This window comes from Pristiophorus japonicus, chromosome 6, assembly GCF_044704955.1.
Source record: "Pristiophorus japonicus isolate sPriJap1 chromosome 6, sPriJap1.hap1, whole genome shotgun sequence".
NCBI classification, from domain to species: Eukaryota; Metazoa; Chordata; class Chondrichthyes; family Pristiophoridae; genus Pristiophorus; species Pristiophorus japonicus.
Window position 1 is genome coordinate 66,516,215 of NC_091982.1, and position 14,144 is coordinate 66,530,358.

At 44.8% G+C, this 14,144-nt stretch overlaps 1 protein-coding gene across 2 annotated transcripts in view; it reads left to right on the forward strand.

Annotated features, from left to right (window-relative positions):
- Nucleotides 1–4,678: 4,678 nt before the first annotated feature.
- The window catches only part of fgf13a (fibroblast growth factor 13a), a 755,468-nt gene continuing 746,002 nt past the window's right edge, over nt 4,679–14,144 (forward strand). For both annotated transcript variants that reach the window (XM_070882897.1, XM_070882899.1), the window contains exon 1: nt 4,679–4,941. The gene's annotated coding sequence lies outside the window, so the exon portion shown is untranslated. The remainder of the gene's footprint in view (nt 4,942–14,144) is intronic.

The window sequence follows — 14,144 nt, forward strand, 5'->3', positions numbered from 1 at the left end:
CACAGACGGGATCCGGCCCACTGAATCAAAAACGGAGGTGATCCGCCAGGCGCCCAGGCCCGGCAACACGTCGGAGTTGCGATCATTTCTGGGACTTTTGAACTATTTCGGGAACTTTCTGCCGAACTTAAGCACACTGTTGGAGCCATTACACATGCTCCTGCGTAAAAGTTGTGAATGGCTTTGGGGGAACTGTCAAGAATGGGCTTTCAAAAAGGCGAGGAACCTGCTGTGTTCCAACAAACTATTGACTTTGTATGACCCCTGTAAAAAATTGGTTTTAACGTGCAATGCATCGTCCTACGGGGTTGCAGCAGGGTAATGACAATGGCCGATTCCAACCGGTGGCTTACGCTTCCAGGTCACTCTCCCAGGCAGAGCGTGGATACAGTATGGTCGAAAAGGAAGCACTCGCTTGTGTTTACAGTGTGAAAAAGATGCACCAATAGCTTTTCGGTAGACGGTTCGAGCTAGGGACGGACCACAAGCCGTTAACATCCCTGTTGTCCGACAGCGAGGCTGTCAATGCTAATGCGTCAGCTCACATACAGCGATGGGCTCTCACACTGGCTGCGTATGACTACACCATACTGCACCAGCCAGGCACCGAAAATTGCGCTGACACGCTCAGCAGGCTCCCACTGGCCATTACCGAGGGGGCAGCGGAACAAAGCACTGAGATGGTCATGGCCGTTGAGGCTTTTGACACTGCAGGCTCCCCCATCACAGCCCGCCAAATCAAACTCTGGACCAACAGAGACCCCCTCCTATCCATGATAAAGAAATGTGTCCTCACTGGGGATTGGGCGCCCGCACACAGTGCGTGCCCAGAGGAGGTCAGACCGTTTCAGAGACGGATGGATGAGCTCTCCATCCAAGCCGACTGCCTGCTATGGGGCAGCCGGATAGTCATGCCCCAGAAAGGCAGGGAAGCGTTCATCAGGGAACTCCACAGCGAGCACCCTGGCATCGTGTTAATGAAGGCCATTGCCCGGTCACATGTATGGTGGCCGGGGATTGACTCAGACCTGGAACACTGGGTTCGCAGGTGCACGACGTGTGCCCAGCTAGGCAATGCCCCCAGGGAGGCCCCACTCAGCCTGTGGCACTGGCCCACCAGGCCATGGTCACGTATTCACGTAGATTACGCGGGGCTGTTCATGGGAAAAATGTTCCTGATTGTTGGCGATGCATACTCGAAATGGATCGAGTGCATCATATTAAACTCGTGCACGACATCCATCACTGTGGAGAGTATGCGTACGGTTTTCACGACCCACGGCTTGCCAGACATTCTGGTCAGTGACAATGGCTCGTGTTTCACCAGCCATGAATTCCAGGAGTTCATGTCAGGCAATGGTATCAAACACATCCGGACAGCGCCGTTCAAGACGGCCTCCAATGGCCAGGCGGAACATGCAGTCCAAGTCATAAAACAGGGCATGCTACGCATCCAAGGACCCTTCCTTCAGTATCGCCTATCGCGCCTCCTGTTAGCCTACAGGTCCCACCCGCACTCGCTCACGGGAGTCCCACCAGCAGAACTCCTCATGAAACGCATGCTTAAAACGTGGCTGTCCCTCATTCACCCAGCCCTTGCAGACATTGTCGAGGGAAAGCGCCAGTCCCAAACCGAGTTTCATGATCGAAATTCAAGGCGGAGGTGTATAGAAATGGATGACCCGGTATTTGTTCTGAACCATGCTTTGGGACCCAAGTGGCTTGAGAGCACAGTAATTGGCAAAGAAGGGAATAGGGTCATAGTGGTCAGACTAAACAATGGGCAGATATGCCGCAAACACTTGGACCAAGTAAAGAAAAGGTTCAGCATAGACACGGAGGAACCTGAAGAAGAGCATGAGATGTCACCCACACCAATGCCAGTGGACGAGCAACGAGGATAATCCACAGCATGCACAGTCCCTATGGCCAGCCCAGACAGGCTGGAATCACCTCAGGTGACAGACGCATGCCGAGGCTCAGCCACCAGAGCCACAACTGCGGTGCTCCACGAGAGAGCGTCGACCACCTAAAGACTTAACCTTTGACACAAAAAGACGTAAGGGGGGAGGTGATGTCATGTATGTAACCATCATGCAGTGGTAATCTTCATGTAACTGTAACCTTCATGCAACTCTGGTACACTGTACTTATACCCTAGAAATGCACACCCTGACCACAGGGGGTGAACTTGTGAGAGACATTCCTCACCTGGGTTTCCAGGTATAAAAGGGGAGGCCCCACCCAGGGTCAGCACTCCTTGGTCCTGGGAATAAAGGTTAAGGTCACGTAGTGACTGTGCCTCGTGTGAGTTTGTATTATGGTGCAGGGACACCACAATTAGAGCAGATGACCAAAAGCTTGGTCAAAAAGGTAGGTTTTAAGAAACACGTAAAGGCGGAAAGGAGGAGAGAGAAGCGGAGAGATTTAGGGAGGGAATTTCAGAGCTTGGGGCCCAGGCAGCTGAAGGGACCGCCGCCAATGGTGCAGCGATTAAATTCAGGGATAGTCAAGAGGGCAGTATTGGAGGAACGGAGAGAACTCAGAGGGTTGTAGGGGCTGGAGGAACTTAAGGAGGGACGAGACCATGGAGAGATTTGGAAACAAGGTACCAAACCCAGAGAATTCTGTCACACTTCAGATGGCACATGGATCATGATATGTCCTTACTATACAGTATAAATGCACACGAGGCCCATGCTTGAGAGAAGGTCACTCTGTGACCAGTTACCTTTATTACCAAGACCTCAAGTGATGAAGGTGGGTGGAGCTTCCCCTTTTATACCTGAAAGTCCAGGTTAGGAGTGTCTCCCACAAGTTCACCCCCTTGTGGTCAATGTTCTCAAGGTGTACAACTTAGGTCAGCTTATATATGGGTTACAATGATAGTTGAATACATGACAGGCCAAAGTATTATGAGAATGAGAAAAGGCAATAATTCTGCGTGGAAATCAATTGCAGATGAATTCATGTTGGTGAGGGGGCAGAGTGACAATTTTAGCCAGAAATGATCAAGCACCTGTCACTCTGCAAACTCCCTTGAACCGGTAATTGGCCTCAGGATGTTTATAGATTGTGTGATCTTGGGGGAGGGGAAAGCTAGACAGCGTTCCACTTTAGCTGCAGCAGAATATATACTGCGTGTTTCATGGTTCACCGTCAGATTGTGAGCAATGTCACAGAGCTCCCATGAGTATGACACACAGTTCCACTCACTCTGCAACCTGAAACTTCCATCTCATCGCATCCATGAAAGATCCACCCATATATTTTGCTGCAAATACCAGAGAGAAATTGAAGTGTAATTGGGTAAATTATCACATAAGAACATAAGAAATAGGAGCAGGAGTAGGCCACCTAGCCCCTCGAGCCTGCTTCGCCATTCAATAAGATCATGACTGATCTGATCATGAACTCAGCTCCACTTCCCTGCCCACTCCCCATAACCCTTCACTCCCTTATTGCTCAAAAATCTGTCTATCTCCACCTTAAATATATTCAATGACCCAGCCTCCACAGCTCTCTGGGGAAGAGAATTCCATAGAGTTACAACTAGTTAAATTGTGATCAGTAATCAAGAGCCCCCTGATTAAAGAGGCAGGGAAACTCCAAAAAACTTTTCAAGATTGCCTTTGCTTTTTTGGGGTTCTTTTTGAGGGCACCCACACACAAATTATACGGTGCCCCCTGGCTAAAAGAGGGGCACTAAAACCGGCACAATAAACAAATTTAACTTTAGACAAACATCAAATTAAAATTTAGTTGCCGGGGGTGATGATGCACTCCAGTCCCTCCGGCGCCCACCTCTCGCGGAAGGCCGCGAGCGTACCGGTGGACACCGCGCGCTCCAGGGACACCCTGGCACGAATGTATCTACAGAGTTACGACCCTCACATTGCTGTTTGTGGGAGCTTGCCGTGCGCAATTGACTGCCGAGTTTCAACAACTTGCGTTTATATAGCACCTTTAGCAAATGTTCCAAGGTGTTTCACAGCCATGTTATAAAACAAAAAATGACACCGAGCCGCATAGGGAGAAATTAGGGCAGGTGACCAAAAGCTTGGTCAGCGAGGTAGGTTTTAAGGACCATCTTAAAGGAGGAGAGAGGTAAAGGCGGAGAGGATTAGGGAGGGAGTTCAGAGCTTGGGGTCCAGGCAACAGAAGGCACAGCCACCAGTGATTATGGCTGAGTAATTATAATTCCTACATTATAACAGTGACCACACTTCAAAAAGTACTTCATTGGCTGTAAAGCGCTTTGGGTCGTGAAAGGCGCTATATAAATGCAAGTTCTTTCTCATAGTTTAAATGAAAACAGGGCTCTTTAGAAATGTCCCGAACATCAGCATGAACTTCAGAAATCCGAAGAACCTGAAGCCAGGGCAGCCCTGAGGACAACTCGGGTTTAAATAGGGGAGCTAGGAAAACACAATGGGTGCTTTCAGTTTCGAGTTTGTTTTTAAAATGGAAAAATGCAACAGGACCAGCAATGGGCCGGGAGGAGCGAGCTTGGCAACCTGTCGGTTCTGGGTGGGTCCCCGCTCGGCCATCAGTCCCCAAACACCCACTGCAAAGTGATCTGGACAGCTGCTCGAGACAAACTTGGGGCCAGTGCAAGTCAAGACACTGAAGTGTGAGAGAGAAACGGATCCAGTGTCTTTTAAAAATAGCAGGCCTGTGCTCCCGTGAGCCGCCGGTTGGTCGGAGTGTGTGTGTCTATGTATGTGTGTGTGTGAGAGAGCTGGGGTCCAAACATGTAGACAACTTTCACCCTCTACATCCCCGCACCACCTGTACTCCGCTTCAGGAATGTGCAACATTAAATGCCTTCTCCGAGAGGACTGATTCTTTCTGCCTTTGGTCGGGATTTCCAACTGCTAACTGAAAACTTTTAATAAAACTTATCACACTCGGAAGCTGCGGGGCCGGATTATATCGAAGGTATGTGAACAAGGTTTGTTTATAGAAAGGCTAATTAAACAAAAAATAAATACCGCATCAAGTTTTGATTTTTAAAGTTCGGCCTAATTGAGATCCAATTGCGTTACATCAGAAGCCAAGCATTTGTTTGAGAAGCAAAGTTGCACTTTCTGTTGTTGCTGCGGGTTAGTTGTGTTGAGTTTGGGGAGCTGCGCTGGTTGGGAGTTTCAGACTGTGCCAGGACTTGCTTTAGCTGACGGTGCATGAAATGCAACCCTTGCAGCTTCACAGACAGCATTCTCCAGCGGCAAACTTCGGTGCCCTACTTTGCAGCGCAGTCCGCTGCTGGGGTCAGTGGAAGGAGGTACTGCTTCTTTCAAAAACAAAAAGTGAGAAACTGAAAATTCATTTAAATTTAGGACGCACCTTTCCGGAGAGCGGCGCGGTGGCCTGGCATCATCCTGGCGTTGATGTATAGCCGCTCACATCCCCACAGTCCCGGGACAGCCGCCAAACCCGGCCAATTGTCAAAAACACAGCTCGATCCCAATCAATGACCTTCTTGCAATCGACAGACTTTATTTCCCCCAAATTGGTTTAAAACACACACACACACACACACACACAATTTGAAACTAGTTACACACTATTAACAGCGACAACTATTGCCACGGTAGCTGTTGGAAGGAAGGACTGCTCCTACCTCATTGTCATCGGTTGTACCCCTGACTTTGTCAAAGGTTCTGGCAAGCTGAACAGGGTCATTATTGCACAGGGATGGTGCAGTCGGCGATTCAATGTAATTGGAAATCGCTGGCTTGTCTCGTTCAGACTTAATTTTTTTGACTTTAAAAAAAAAAAATTTGGGGGGGCCATAAAATCATTAATTCTACAAGTGCCCCCTATAAAAGGGGAGGGGGACACTAAAACTGGCAATTAAAACAAATCAAACTGTAAAATAAATAAAATCAAATTAAAATGTGGTTGCCGGGGGTAACGATGCACTCCAGTCCCTCCGGCGCCCATCTCTCGCGGAAGGCCGAGAGCGTACTGGTGGACACCGCGTGCTCCATCTCCAAGGACACCCTGGTGCGGAAGAGAGGCAGGCAGTCAGGCTGTCAGACTTATTTTTCTCTTGTTTGACTTATGCAACCTTCGCCCTTAATTGCAATTGAACCTCTCTCGTTAGTAATGCGATGGTTAACGTATTGCCTTTTGTATATAAAAAAAAACACACACCCCTGATTTAAACCGCACAACTTACTTTAACCTCTTTGTTATTACCGGGTTACAGAACCCAAACACTGGATTGCATCCCTGCCCATTCTCAACGCCCCATCAATGCAGAGGGGCGAAGGTTTGGGTAAACAGGGACTTGGCACTTTTACACTCAAAACCCCCCCACACACAGCATCTTGTGGGGGAGGGCAGTGGCTGCTTTACGCGGGACCTCAGTTAAAGATTTCTTTTGCAGGCAACACTTGATGGTCAAGAAATATTGTTTCCTTCCACCACATTATCCCTTTGCCTCTTTCGGCCAGCCGCCGACTGACTGACGACAGGGTAAATTCCCACTGCGGCTGACTCCAACTTAAAAAGGGGTACAACACACAGAATCATAGAAATTTACAGCACGCAAGGAGGCCTTTTGACCCATCGTGTCCACGCCGGCCGACCAAGAGCTACCCAGCCTAATCCCACTTTCCAGCTCTCGGTCCGTAGCCCCTGTAGGTTACTGCACTTCAAGTGCACATCCAAGTACTTTTTAAATGTGGTGAGGGTTTCTGCCTCTACCACCCTTTCAGGCAGTGAGTTCCAGACCCCCACCACCCTCTGGGTGAAGAAATGTTTCCTCAAACCCCCTCTAAACCATCTACCAATAACTTTAAATCTATGCCCCCTGGTTGTTGACCCCTCTGCCAAGGGAAACAGGTCCTTCCCATCCACTCTATCCATATCCCTCATAATTTTATACACCTCAATCAGGTCTCCCCTCAGCCGCCTCTGTTCCAAAGAAATCAAACCCAGCATCTCCAATCTTTCCTCATAGCCAAAATTCTCCAGTCCAAGCAACATCCTTGTAACTCTCCTCTGCACCCTCTCCAGTGCAATCACATCTTTCCTGTAATGTGGTGACCAGAACTGCACACAATACTCCAGCTGTGGCCTAACTATTGTTTTATACAGTTCTAGCATAACCCCCCTGCTCTTGTATTCTATGCTCTTGGCTAATAAGCAAAAGCATTCTGTATGCCTTTTTTAACTACCTTATTGCTCCCAATTGCTGACTTGAAGCAGGTGTACGTACTACTTTGTAACACACGCACACGCACACACACACACACACACACACACACAACATAAAATCCGAATGGTATACCCAAGTTAAACTCCCCCCAAAATCAATACTGGGTATTCCACATGATGGTAGTCAGTCTCGCTCAGTAACCTGGGCACGCTTTTGCCAAGCGGCTGCAGAGGGCATCTAGTGAACCCGTGGACAGTAGATGGCCAACCGTGAGCTTGAGAAGATGGACAAGCGCTTGGAAACATATTGGCGAGAGTGACCAGCTGATTTCCTCAGGCCTCCATGAGCAAATGTGCCGTGGAGAACTGGGGCTTTCTGGTCTCTCGGGGATGGCCAACAAGGCTGGATAGAAACATAGAAAATAGATGCAGGAGTAGGCCATATGGCCCTTCGAGCCTGCACCACCATTCAATAAGATCATGGCTGATCATTCACCTCATATCTCAAAATATTGCACCTTCTTCCGTTACATGACACACATAGCCAACAATCCATAGCTATATGACATCTAGTGATTGAAAGAATGCCACCAATGTTGACATTAAAATATAACGGGAAAGCTCCATGGCCCAAATGATATCAAACTGCATATATTGTTTTTAAAAACAACTTTTGGAATATTGCAAGTCTCTGATACACTTTCTGGTTTGATTAACAGAATAAATCACTCCTGCATTTTACAACATTTTAGAAGGCACGATAACCTAGTGGTTTTAGACCAGCAACTTTGAGGTTTGCGTTTTGAAATCCCGCCATGGCATGCTATGAATTTAAATTGAATAAATCTGGTCATTTGTGGGCTGTTAAAATAACCATGAAAGATGCCAGATTGTTATAAAAACCCACCTTTTTCATTGATGTCCTTCAGAGAAGGGAATCTGCAACCCGTTTCCTGTCTGGTCCAGTCCCATACTATGTGGTTGACACAATGCCCTCAGAGATATTCAGGCTGGGCAATAAATACTGCCTCGCCAGTGTCACCCATGACCCAAGAAGGGGGAGTGGGATTAACTGGATCACTTTTCGAATGAGCCAGCGCAGACTTGATGGGCCGAATGGCCTCCTTCTGTGTGTTATATTCTAATGGTGATATATCATATTTGCGCCAGGGGACATGTACCAAGTCCTGAATGTGACTGATTAAATCCCGCTTCAAGTGCATTTTTGGCACAATCTACATTGTGTTACCCAACACCCAACAAGTCAGAAGAGTGGGCAGGTACCCCAATCCTACCTGCAACCTGTGAGACCTGGGACATAGCCGGAGAAACAAAACTCATCATTTGGAAGGACATGAGACAGGAGATCAGTTTGGGGCCTTTAATACTGGCGCGTTTCGTCTGTGTGTTTACATATATATATAATATGCAGTGTGTGTATATAAGTGTGCTTATAATTATGTATGTATGTGTGTCTATCTACAAGTGTGTGTGTGTGTGTATATATATAGTGTGTATATATAAGTGTGTACATATAGTGTGTGTATATTTAAGTGTGTGTGTGTGTGTGTATGTGTGTGTGTGTGTTTATATGTGTGTGCGTGTGAATATATATAAGTGTGTGTTTATATATAATCATCGTATGTGTGTGTTTATAAGTGTGTGTGTTTATGTATAAAGTGTATGTTTGTATATATAAGTGCGTGTTTATATATAAAGGTGTTTGTATATAAGTGTGTTTATATATAGTGTATGTGTATGTATAAGTTTGTGTGTATATATAAATGTGTGTGTAAAAGGTTGTGTTTTTATATAAATGTGTATATATGTGTGTACTAGTGTGTGTTTGTATAGTGTATGTGTATATATAGTTTGTTTGTATATAGTGTTTGTATATATAAAGTGTGTGTGTGTTTATATAAGTGTGTATCTATATATATGTGTGTGCATATATAAGTGTGTATGTGTGTGTATATATAGTGTGTGTGTTTATATATAATTGGGTGTGTATATATAAGCATGTTTATATATAAAAGTGTATATGTGTATATAAATGTGTGTGTTTATATATGTGTCTGTGTATGTATATATGTGTGTGTATATATATATAGTGTATGTGTTTATATATAGTATGTGTTTATATATATGTGTGTGTTTATATGTATGTATGTGTTGTGGTTATACGTGTGTGTGTGTATATAAGTATGTGTATATATACAAGTGTGTTAATATATAAGTGTGTGTGTATATATAGTGTGTGTTTACAAATAAGTGTGTGTATATATAAGTGTGTATATATAAGTGTGTTTATATATATATATATATATATAGTGTGTGTTTATATATCGTATGTGTTTATATATAGTGTATATAAGGGTGTGTGCGTATGTGCGTGTGTACATAAGTGTGTGTTTTATATGTGTGTGTTTCTATATAAGTGTGTGTGTATAAGAACATAAGAAATAAAAGCTGGAGTAGGCTATTTGGCACCTCGATCCTGCTCCGCCCTTCAATAAGATCATGGCTGATCTGATTATGGACTCATCTCCACTTCCCTGGCCTGTCCCCATAACTCTTTACTCTCCCTTCGCTCAAATATATGTCTATCTCCACCTTAAATATATTAATGAACCAGCCTTCACAGCTCTCTAGGGCAGAGAATTCCACAGATTTGTAACCCTCTGAGAGAAGAAATTCCTCTTCATCTCATTTAAATGGGCGAACTCTTAGTCTGAAACTATGTCCCCTAGTTCTAGATTCCCCCATGAGTGGAAACTTCCTCCCTGCATCTACCTTGTCGAGCCCCCTCAATATCATATATGTTTCATTAAGACCACATCTCATTCTTCTGAATTTCAATGAGTATAGGCCCAACCTGTTCAAGCTTTCTTCATAAGTCAACTCCTTCATCTCAGGAATCAACCGAGTCAACCTTCTCTGAACTGCCTCCAATCCAAGTTTATCCCTCATTAAATAAGGAGACCAAAACTGTACACAGTACTCCAGGTGTGGCCTCACCAATACCCTGTACAGTTGTAGCAGGACTGCTCTGCTTTTATATTCCATCCCCTTTGCAATAAAGGCCAACATTCCATTTGCCTTCCTGATTACTTGCTGTACCTGCATGCTAACTTTTTGTGTTTCATGCACAAGGATCCTCAGTTCTCTCTGTATTGCAGCACTTGGCAATTTTTCTCCCCTTAAATAATAATTTGCTTTTTTATTTTTTCTGCGAAAGTGGATAACCTCACATTTTCCCACATTATACTCCATCTGCAAAATTTTTGGCCACTCACTTAGCCTATCTATATCCCTTTGCAGATTTTAGTGTCCTCCTCATAATTTGCTTTCCCACCCATCTTTGTATCATCAGCAAACTTGGCTACATTACATTCGGTCCCTTCATCCAAATCATTAATATAGATTGTAAATAGTTGAGGCCCCAGCACCGATCCTTGTGGCACCCCACTAGTTACTGTTTTCCAAACGGAAAATTACCCATTTATCCTGACTCTCTGTTTTCTGTTAATTAGCCAATCCTCTATCCATGCAAATATATTACCCCCAACCCTGTGAACTTTTATCTTATGCAGTAACCTTTTATGTGGCACCTTATCAAATGCCTTCTGGAAATCCAAAACACTACATCCACCTGTTCCCCTTATCCACCCTGCATGTTACATCCTCAAAGAACTCGAATAAATTTAATGCAAGGAGTTTAGTGAATAAGGCGGATGAGCTAAGAGCACAGGTAGACACTTGGGAGTATGACATTATAGCCATTACAGTAACATGGCTGAAAGAGGGGCAGGTTTGGTAGATCAATTTCCTGGTTACGGGATTTTTAGACAAGAAAGAGAGGAGGGTTAAAAATGGGGTGGGGGGGGGGTGCGGCGGTCACGGTATTGATTAAAGAAACTATTACAGCGGTGAGGAGGGATGATATGTTAGAAGGATCATCAAATGAGGCAATATGGGTCAAATTGAAAAATAAAAAAGGGGCGATCACACTGTTGGGTGTGTATTATAGACCCCCAAACAGTGGAAGGGAGATAGAGGAGCAATTATGTAGGCAAATTTCTGTGAAATCCAAAAACCATAGGGCAGTAATAGTAGGGGATTTTAACTATCCTAAAATTGATTGGGACATATATAGTGAGAAGGGTATAGAGGTTGCGGAATTTTAAAAATGCATTCGAGAGCTTTTTTAGTCAGTATGTAGCAAGCCCAACACGGGAGGAGGCGGTCTTGGATTTAGTTTTGGGGAATGAAGCTGGGCAGGTGGAAGGGGTATTAGTGGGAAAGCACTTGGGTGCCAGTGACCGTAATTCAATCAGATTCAAGTAGTTATGGATAAGGACAAGGAATAAAAGTTCCGAATTGGGGAAAAGCTAATTTTGCTAAGTTAAGGAGTGATTTGGCCACAGGGGACTGGAAACAACTACTTTTGGGTAAATCAGTGTCGGAACAGTGGGAGGCATTCAAGGAGGAGATCCGGAAGGCTCAGGCCAAACATGTGCCCTTAAAGAAAAAGGGTGGGAATAACCATTCTAGAGCCCCCTGGATGTCTGGGATTTACAGGAGACGATAAAGAAAAAAAGGGAAGCTTATGTCATATACCGACAGATAAATACTATAGAATCTTTGGAGAAATAAAGTTAAGAAGTAAAATTAAAAAGCATATTAGGAATGCTAAGAGAGAGCATGAAACATTCTTGTCTAATAAAATTAAGGTAAACCCAAAGATATTCGCTAAATATATTAAAAGCAAAAGGGTAACTAAAGAAAGTATTAGAGACCATGAGGGTAATCTGTGTGTGGAGGCGGAAGATGTTGGTATGATTCTTAATAAATACTTTGCGTCTGTTTTCACAAAGGAAAGGGCCAATGCAGATACTGCTCTCAAGGAGGAGTGTGATTTTAGTGTCCTCCTCACAACTTGCTTTCCCACGCATCTTTGTATCATCAGCAAACCTGACTACATTACACTTGGTCCCTTCATCCAAATCATTAATATAGATTGAAAGTAGATAAGTCCCCACGCCCGGATGAAATGCATCCCAGGCTGTTAAGCGAAGTAAAAGAAGAAATAGCAGAGGCCTTGACCATCATTTTTTGCAGTCCTCTTTGGATTTGGGTATGGTGCTGGAGGACTGGAGAAATGCTAATGTAGTACCCTTGTTTAAGAAGGGAAAAAGGGATAGGCCGAGTACTTCCCTGTCAGGTTAACCTCAGTGGTGGGAAAATTATTGGAAAAAATCCTGAAAGACAGGATAAATCTACATTTGGAAAAGCAAGGATTAATTAGGGACAGTCAGCACGGATTTGTTAAGGGAAGATTGTGTTTGACTAACCTGATTGAATTTTTTAAGGAGGTAACCAAGAGAGTTGATGAGGGTAGTGCGTACGATGTAGTGTATATGGACTTTAGCAAGGCTTTTGATAAGGGCCCACATGGTAGTCTAGTCACGAAGGTTAAAGCCCATGGGATCCAGGGCAAAGTGTCAAGTTGGATCCAAAATTGGCTTAGAGGTAGGACGCAAAGTGTAATGGTTGATGGATGTTTTTCTGACTGGAAGGATGTTTCCAGTGGGATTCCGCAGGGCTCAGTACTGCTTTTTGTGGTATATATCAATGATCCAGATTTGAATCTAGAGGGTATGATTAAGAAGTTTGCAGAAGACACTAAAATCGGCTGTGTGGTTGATACTGAAGAGGAAAGTCATGGATTTCAGGAAGATATCAATCTACTGGTTAGGTGGGCAGAGCAGTGGCAAATGGAATTTAATTTGGAGAAGTGTGAGGTAATGCACTTTGTGAGGGCTAATAAGGAAAGGTTATATACATTAAGCGATAGGCCACTTAAAAGTGTAGATGAATATAGGGACCTTGGAGTGCTTGTCCATAGATCCCTGAAAGTAGCAGGCCAGGTGAATAAGGTGGTTAAGAAGACATACGGAATCCTTGCTTTTATTGGCTGAGGCAAAGAATACAAGAGCAGGGAGGTTATGCTTAAATTGTATAATACTCTGCTTAGGCCACAGCTGGAGTACTGTGTGCAGTTCTGGTCATCTTATTATAGGAAGGACATGATTGCACTAGAATGGATGCAGAGGAGATTTACTAGGATGCTGCCTGGAATGGAGAATCTTAGCTATGAGACCAGATTGGATAGGCTGGGTTTGTTTTACTTGGAACAGGGGAGGTTGAGAGAAGACCTCATTGAGGTGTACAAAATTTTGAGGGGCCTGGATACAGTGGATAGCAAGGGCTTATTTCCATTGGATGGGTCAATTATGAGGGGGCATTGTTTTAAGGTGGTTGGTGGAAGGTTCAGAGCGGATTTGAGGGGAAGTTTCTTCACGCAGAGGGTTGTGGGGATCTGGAACTCACTGCCTGGAAGGGTGGTGGACGCAGAAACCCTCACCACTTTAAAAGGTGTTTGGATGCGCACTTAAAGTGCCGTAACCTGCAGGGTTACGGACCTAGAGCTGGTAATTGGGATTAGACTGGATAACCTCCTGTTGGCTGGCACAGATACGATGGTAAGTACTGCAGGGAATCGAACATGACTAGGGTGATCTCCTGGACAAATTTCGATTGCCTGGATCGGTCAGAGAGGAATTTTCCCAGATTTTTTCCCCCAATTGGCCTGGATTTTTATCTGGTTCTTACCTCTCCCAGGGGATCACATGGCTCTGGTTGGGGTGGAGTATAGAATGTTTCCATGCAAGGGATATCGCAGTTGTGTGGGGCAGACTGGTTGGGCTAGGTGCTCTTTGCCTTTCCGCCATTGCTCACTGTTCATAGATTTATATGTAACCTTCAGGGCTGCTGACCGAGGGCCGTGTGGCTCTTTGTCGATCGGTGCGGACATGATGGGCTGAAATGGTCTCCTTCTGCGCTGTAAATTTCTATGTTTCTATATTTCTAATTTGTTAAACATGATTTCCCTTTCATAAAACCATGCTGACTCT